Source organism: Echinops telfairi, unplaced genomic scaffold (genome assembly GCF_000313985.2).
Source record: "Echinops telfairi isolate 266 unplaced genomic scaffold, ASM31398v2 ScPeMD7_7400;HRSCAF=8409, whole genome shotgun sequence".
Lineage (NCBI taxonomy): Eukaryota > Metazoa > Chordata > Mammalia > Afrosoricida > Tenrecidae > Echinops > Echinops telfairi.
In genome coordinates, this window is record NW_022111300.1 from 12,870,394 (window position 1) to 12,878,598 (window position 8,205).

At 44.8% G+C, this 8,205-nt stretch overlaps 1 pseudogene; it reads right to left on the bottom strand.

The window, feature by feature from the left end:
• Positions 1–1,868: 1,868 nt before the first annotated feature.
• On the bottom strand, positions 1,869–5,070 carry LOC101657819 (annotated as a pseudogene).
• Positions 5,071–8,205: the final 3,135 nt, after the last annotated feature.

Sequence of the window (8,205 nt, forward strand, 5' to 3'; positions counted from 1 at the left end):
ACTTGAATATTCAAATCATTCGACATCTCGGCATGTTTGATCACCTTCAGTCTACAAAGATTGGAACAAAATCTCAAATTTAAAAAGCTTTTGCATTAGTGATTAATGTGAAAATTTGAACTCTGGTCCTATGAACAAGTGTTCTTTGTAGGCATAGTGATGTTATCCTGGCACTCACAGTACTGTAACGCAGAACAGATCTTGAAGTGTTCTTTTAAATATGATTGTAAGACCATTGCTCTTCAATTTGTCATTGCTGGCACCGTGGGCCATGTGACTGATAAAGATGGCCAATACGAATCCATTTTTGTTCACAAATGCCTCTCCTATCAATCTTGTGTTCCAGATCATTTTTGACAACTTCCAATTTTTCTAGATTCATAGTTTGCACATCCCACGCTGTGGATGTTTGTCAATGGTTGTTTGTATGCGTTTCTTCTTCTTTAGAATCATGCTCCATCAGCAAGGAAAGGTTCTGAAAGCTTTGCTCTGTCCACATCGTCAAGGTTGACTTTGCCTGAGGAGGCAGCTCTTCCTCAGTCATATTTTGAGTGGCTTCGAGTCCTGGTGGCATCATGGTTCAGGTTAGGCAGTGAACTGAAAGACTGGCAGTTTGAAACCACCAGCTGCTCTTCGGAGAAAGACAAGACTTTCTACTCTTGTAGAGTGGCCGTCTCAGAAACCCACAGGGGCAGTTCTTCCCTGGCCTATCGGGTCACACTGAATCAGAATTCACTCGATGGCAGTGAGTTTATTTTGGATTCTAACCGGAAAAGTCTGTCTTCTGGCACGATACCAGCCAATGCTTTGCTGCTATTCATAGGTTTTTCACTGCACAAGATTGCCTGGCTCTTCTTCCTAGTCACTCTAGAAGCTCTGCTGAATCCCATCCATCAGGAGTGCCCGGCTGACATTTGAAATCCCAGTGGCTTAGATCCCAGCATCCCAGCAACACACAGGACCACAGGCAGACGAGTTGTTGTTCTCCATAGTAGGCAAATGTATATGTTCATCTTCAGGTTAAAGGATATTGAAGCAGAAAAGTAAAATTACAAAAGACCACGGCATCTATTTGGGGTATGGAAATTTACAGTTGTATGGATAGCCCTTTAACTTGAAGACTACCCGCTTAGCCACACATTCACATACATATAGGAGGTCGTTCTACACATGGTTTGTTTTGATGGTGAATATCATGTGGGCATTGTTTTCCCAGGTGTATCAGAATTCCTGATTTCCTGATATAAGAAAAACCTGCTTTGCCAGGTGTGAGGAACACAGGGAAATAATAAGAAAACAAGATGCTATAGATGTAGCAGTTAGCTCTTACTTTGTAACAAATCACCCTCAAACTTGGGGCCTTAAAACAACCCTCATCTCCTTAGCTCATGATTCTAGAGGTTCATCACGTAAGTTGAATTCAGCTAGGCAGTTCTAGTCTTGCTTTGTCCCCTTGGGGGTCTGTTGTCACCCTCAGATGGACTTGGTAGCTTTTCTGGCTATTGACTGAGACATCTTGGTCCTTTTCGACATTGTTGCTCATCCTCTAAAAGACTCCCACCTAAAACCCAACCCACTGCCAGCCAGTTGATTCCAACCCATGAGTTACTACTGTAGGGTAGGCTAGAACTGCTCCATAGGCTGTGATTTTTTTAAAAAATTTTGAGTTTAAAAGCATTTTATTTTTAGACAACCTACACGACATGTTTTTGGTTCTGTTTCTTTAAAAAAAAAAAAAGCCTCCCATCCAAGGTCAAAAGTAAGTGAAGCGCTCTCGATGATACCAGTTCCGTTTGTCTAAGTCCTGGTGTCGTGTGGGCGAACAGTGGCTTAGATGAGAGGCGAGCGGTCGTGAGTTGCCCACCGTGTTAACACGTCTCCATCTCTCAGCCATCCTCAAGGAAGATCATATACGGGGTCCCACCATCCTCACGGTGGTCCAGCAGAGCAACCGTGCCGTCTGGATTCCTGTTCTCACCAAGACAGACCTGGTCGTTTTCGAAACTTGCCAGGATGCGCTTGATTCCTTCTGCAGCCCCTGTCAGAAAAGGCTTTATTTACTCTTTCTAGTTTCTGCTCTTCAAGTTTGCCTTTGATGGCTTTCATGTCATCTTTGATGTCCTTCTTGTAGCCTTCTTTGGTGAAGCTGGTCTCCTGCAAGTGATGTTCATGACACTGTGCTTTCTGTCCCATCGCCATCGGGGTCTGCAGCTGAGGCGTTGTCACCGATGAGCGAGTCATCGATGTTCCGGTCGCACTGACATCTTCCCCTCCACTTGCAGACCCAGCCCGTCTGCGAGCTCCCGGATCTTGTAGTTGTCAGAGAACATCTCCTCACGGCTGATGAGGTCCCGGTAGACGGTCGTGATGGTGGCTAGAGGAGACAGCAGCTGCGGCGCTAGCTTAGGAGCAGCCCGGAGCTCTGAGCGAGGGGGGTGCAGCTGGATCAGTGCTGCGGGGTGGGAGGGTTGGTGGGGGTGGGGTGGGGTGAGGGGTGGGAAGGAGGGAGGGGCGGAAAGGGAGGCTATAACTTTTAACAGAGGCAGACTGCTTCATATTTCTCCTGTGGAGTGGCTGGTGGATTTGAACTTTCGACCTTTTATTTAGCACACTTGACCCAATGTGCCACCAGGGATTCTCTAAAAGGCTAGCCTGGGTTAATTCCCATAGCAATGAAACCGTTTCAAGAGAAAGTACAAACATACAAGACCTGGTAAGGTCTTGGACTTGGGGATCCATTACTTCTACTGCATACTATAGGCCCAACAAGCTATAAGACTAGTTCTCTTGATGGGAGTGGTTGCAAAATCACATTTCATGGATACAGGTAAGGGAGAAGTAGCGTGGATCTATATCTATATCTATATATCATCTATATCTATATATTTTTAGCAATCTACAGCATTAGACACTACTGGGAAGTGAGGGACGATGGGCTTGATTTGTTGGGGGAACAAGTGAGCAGAGAAGTAGGAAGAAATAAAAAAGGATGCAGGCAACGGAGAAAGAAGGGCATCAAAAAGCAATGAGTGGTTAAAATGTGATACAGCTAGCAATAGGGAACCCCAGAAGACCCTTAAGCAAGACAGAAATGTCGATGAAGCAGGGGCACTATTAACATCTACAGAGTTATAGGATACTTCTGGCTGAGGGCCTAGCAAGATAAGTAGAGCGTTTGTGTCTCTGGGTTTCTGAGTTAATGATGCCAGCAGTCTCTGGACCAGCCAAATTGTGGTGGATTTATTATTTACATTACAACTGCATTTAAAAATGAAAACATATGTGTACATTTCCAATGCCTTGAAAATGGTATTGAACACGCTGTAGAATTTTATATCCACTAACAGGATGCAATTTCCCCATCAAATCAAATCGCTGTTTGTTTTTTGTACTCAATATTATTATGGAAATTTCACAGTTTATCAGCTCTAGTGAAGTGGACTGAAATGAGCTGTTTTCTCCTACGTGCCCAGCCCCCCACCTGCAAACATCCTAGTCTCTTTATAGTGATGCTAATATTGTTTTATGCTAATAATGTCCTGTTTTTGTTTCAGTGCAATGCAAACCGATTCGTAGGAGGAAAGCAAAGGTTGTTCAAGCTCTGGTGGAGATGAGCATGCGCGAAGTCACCGTAGCAAAGGAAAATCATAGTGGCGCCCTCTAGTGGCTGCTTTGGTCCTTCCGCCTTGGCTGACAATGCATTGCTGGAATCGACAAATAAGGTGTTGCTTAGGGCCCCATGAGCCCTGCTGACGGCTTTCAAGTTCGCTTGGTTTTGTCCCAAGTGACTATATGAGCAATAGGAACTTGTGGGGCAACTGGGCAGGTCTGTGAGAAACCCGCTCTTCTCCCCCCACCAACTTCATTTATTTATTTACTAAAGCTCATTTTATTGGGGCTCTTACAGTTCTTATAACAATTCATGCATCAATTGTATCAAGCATCTCTGTACACATGCTGCCACCGTTCTTTTTCTTTTTTTTCTTTAAGGTGTGCACTTTTATTGAACTGGTCAAGTCCGTGTACAGGTAAAGCCCTGGCTCCTCCACATCTGCCATCGTTATTTTCTAACCATTTACTTTCCACTTGAGCCCTTGGTATCAGTTCCTCGTTTATTCCCTCTCTCCCCCCTCACTGCCTCGTGACCCATTGATAAATTATAAATTATTACCATTTTCATCTCTTACACCAACCACTGTCTCCCTTCATGGTTTCTGTTGTTCCTCCTCCTAGGTGTGTGTGTGGGGGGGTGTGGTTGTATACCTATCATTGCGGTCAGTTCCCCCTTCCTCCCCTTCTCTCCCTGCCTTCCCTCTACCCTTATAATATCACTACTCCCATTTCTGCTCCTGAAGGGTTTATCTGACCTGGATTCCTGTGTCATGAGCTCTTATCTGTACCAGTGTACATGCTCTGGTCTAGACAGAACTGAAAGGCAGGGCTGGGATCATGATAGTGGGGGGTGAGTTAGCCTTAAGGAACCAGAGGAGTATTGTGTTTCATTGGTGATATACTTCACCCTAGTTGATTCATCTCTTCCTTCTGACCTTTTGTCTACAGATGGGTTTTGGGTCTCTACTCCAGCCCACCTCATTCTCAGCAATATTTGTTTGTTTTTTTTTGAGTCTTCTGATGTGTTTACCTAATCCTGTCAACTCCTCATGATAGCACAGGCTGGTGTGCTTCTTCCATGTGGGCTTGTTTAACTTCAAGCTTTTAAGACCCCAGACACTATATCTTTTGATAGCCCGGCACCATCAGCTTTCTTCACCACATTTGTGTATGCACTCATTTTGTCTTCCGTGAGGGTGTCGGGAGGGTGAGCATCACAGAATGCAAGGTTGTTAGAACAAATGTTCTTGCGGTGAGAGAGGTCTTGAGCAGAGGCCCAAAGTCTGTCCACTACTTCAATGTGTTGCCATATAAATATATATACATAGGCCAATATGTCTATTTTTATGAATTAATATATTTACATATGTACACGCCTATGTTTATAACTCTATCTATAGCTTTGCTTTCTAGACCTTTCCTCTGTTTCCTTTTACCTTCCTCCTGTCCCACCACCATACTCGCCTCTTAGTAATTCCTCTCAGCTAGATTGCTGTTGCTCCAACACCCCCAGGATCTCTATGTGTTCCTCGTTGTTGATTTTAATTCCCTAGTTGTTCCCCTGTCTATGGAGTTGTTTTCTCACTACTCCCTTCCTCTGCCTCCTCTTCCCCCCAAGGCCCTCTGGAACCTTTGGTCCTATTGCTTTCTTCTCGGGCTTGCTTCCCACGCCAATCTTCTATAGGTAGCAAACCAACATCAAAGGAGACAAAACAAAAAGAAAACAAAAGATTGAATAAAAAGGGCGGGAGATAATGAGCAAAAGAGAGAAAGGAAAAGCATACATAGTTCCAGGTCTGTCCACTGACCTTTGTGACTATCTCCCCACCAATCCTGAGGGTATCCAGGAATTGCCCGTCCTATCCTAAAGTCTATGTTGGGGGCTCCTTAGGAGCTTTGTGACTTTGCTTTGCTCCCATTGTTATGTTCCCTTCTTGGTTGGCCCTGCTGTGGGGATTTGAGACTGGACTCACTCCTCGCCGTGTGTCCCCAGTATTGTCCTCTGCCGAAGTATGCTCCAGCATACAGATCTGGAGCTGTAGTCGGCTCTGCAGCCATCTCTGTGCCTTAGCAGCTCCATGCAGGGACGTCCGTGTGGGCGTGGCAGGCAGGCCCCTCTCCCCACCCTGCGGGTTTAGCATGTCCTCTGTAGCACAGGCTTCTAGGGAGGGGGTCAGTTTGGCTCTGATGGGGGCCGGCCCTGTAGACCTCTCTGTTCAGGAGTTGCTCCATGTGGTCACGTTGCCCTCAAGGTTTGGCGTGCTGTGGTGAGGTCTGCATGCACACTCCCATTTCAGTGGAGACAGAAACAATACCCTTCCCCTGGGTAACAATACCCTCCCCCTGGGTGGGTGGGTGTCCTGCTCCCCCAGTGCCATCGTCTCCCTCAGCCCGCCCCTTTCATCCTCCCTCATCACCCTTCCCCCTTCTTTGTGTTGGAATGACATGTACATCCTTGGGTTTGGCCTGTCCCCCACCCAACTGCCTTTACCTTCATTCGTATAGTATGAGCTAAGGGGCTTTTCTTCTATATCTACTGGGGAAACCCCTTTTCATTGAGCAATTGAGAGAGAGGGAGAAAGAGAGAGAGAGAGAGAGAGGAAGAGAGGAGGAACTGATGAAAAGCCCTTTTTTGGACATGGAGTCATGGATCAAGAATTCACTCAGACCCATATATTTATCCTCTCGATGGTTTACCAAGAGCTTGCAAGCTTCCTCCTGGCGTGGGAACTAGGTATTGCGCCCCAAGCAGCTCTTCCCAAGACTGAGGGCTTCACAAGAAGGGAAGCAAATGAGCCACGGCTAAGGGTTCTGATTTCCCCACACCCTAGCTAACATTTGTTATTTTCTGCTTTTTTTTTGGGGGGAGGTCTATTTGTTTGCTTGTTTGAATCCTGGCTGTTCTTGTGGGAGTGAAATGGTATCTCATTGTGGCTTCGATTTGTAACTCTCTGATGGCTGCTGATAGCAAGGATCTTCCCATGTGTATGATGGCCACTTGAATGTTCTCTGTAGTACAACATCCATTCAAATCCTTTGTCCATTCTACCACTGGGTAACTTATCTTTTTGTTGTTAAGTTGTCAATGTTGTAGATATATTTTGGCTATTAGAGCTTTGTCAGATACATGGTTTCCAATGGGATTTTTCCATTCAGTAGTTTGTCTGGTAAAGCTTTTGGATGAACAAAAGTTTTAAATGTTTATGAAATCCTATTTATTTGTCTTTTGTTGTGCTTTTTTGCAGGGGGCAGGGGAGAGCAGGGAGAAAGACAGAATTTCTGCTTCTGCAAAGAGTTACAGTCTTGGAAACAGGGGTCCCTATGAGTCAGAAGTGACTTGACCACAAGGAGTTTGGATTTTTCTGAGTATGTTTTTTTTTTCTTTTTTAACATTTTATTAGGGGCTCATACAACTGTTATCCCAATCCATACACACATCAATTGTGTAAAGCGCATTTGTACATCGTTTCTCAAAACATTTTCTTTCCATTTAACCCCCCGACATTAGGTCCTCATTTTTCCCCTCCCTCCCCGCTCCCCCCTCCCGCATGAGCCCTTGATAGTTTATAAATGGGTATTTTGTCATATCTTGCCCAGTCCGACGTCTCCCTTCATCCACTTTTTGGTTGTCTGTCCCCCAGGGAGGAGGTCACACACAGTTCCATGTAATCGGTTCCCTCTTTTCTACCCATTCTCCCTTTACCCTCCCTGTTTTGCCACTCACACCACTGGTCCTATAGGGCTCATCCGTCCTGGATTCCCTGTATTTTCAGTTCCTATCTGTACCAGTGTACCTCCTCTGGTCTAGCCAGTCTTGCAAGATAGAATTCGAGTCATGGTAGTGGGAGCGGGGAGGAAACCTTTAGGAACTAGAGCTGAGTATGTTTTTTATAGTAGACAGTTCAATGTTAAAAGTTAGCTCTGACTGCACTAGCCCTGCTCGTTTTTCTAAGAATGTTATGGTCTTACTTGGCACATTTAGATTTAGTTTGGTTTTGTGTATGGTGTGAGGTATGCATTTGGTTTCATTTTCCTTTAAGTGACAATCCAATTTTCCTAGTACCATTTATTGAACAGAATCTTCTTTCCCATTGACTGAATTTGGCACCTTGTAAAAAAATCAGCTGATCATAGATAACAAAACTCAAATAAACCCACTGCCACAGAATCAATTCCAAACCATAATGACCCTCTAGGGTCAAGCCAGGCCAAGCCAAGCCAAGCCAAGCCAAGCCAAACTCACTGCTATTAGGTTAATCCTGACTCACAGAGACCTGATAGGACAGAGTAGAACTGCTCCTGTGGGTTTCAGATACTGTAACTGTTTATACTTTTAAGTTTCAGATACTGTAACTGTTTATACTGTAAAGTTTTATCTTTCTCCCATTCAGAACTCAAGGGTTCTTAAATATTGAAAATGGTTCATGTCCCCTGCCATACCTGTGCAGATGATTAGTGATACTAACAAAGAAAAACAGAAAAAGGGGGAATGCTTATATTTTTTTATGGGAAAAGAAGTAACTCACATGTCAACGAAGACTAGCCAGTAAATGCCTCCTATCGTCATAGTTGACTGGGTGGGCGGCGGGTGGT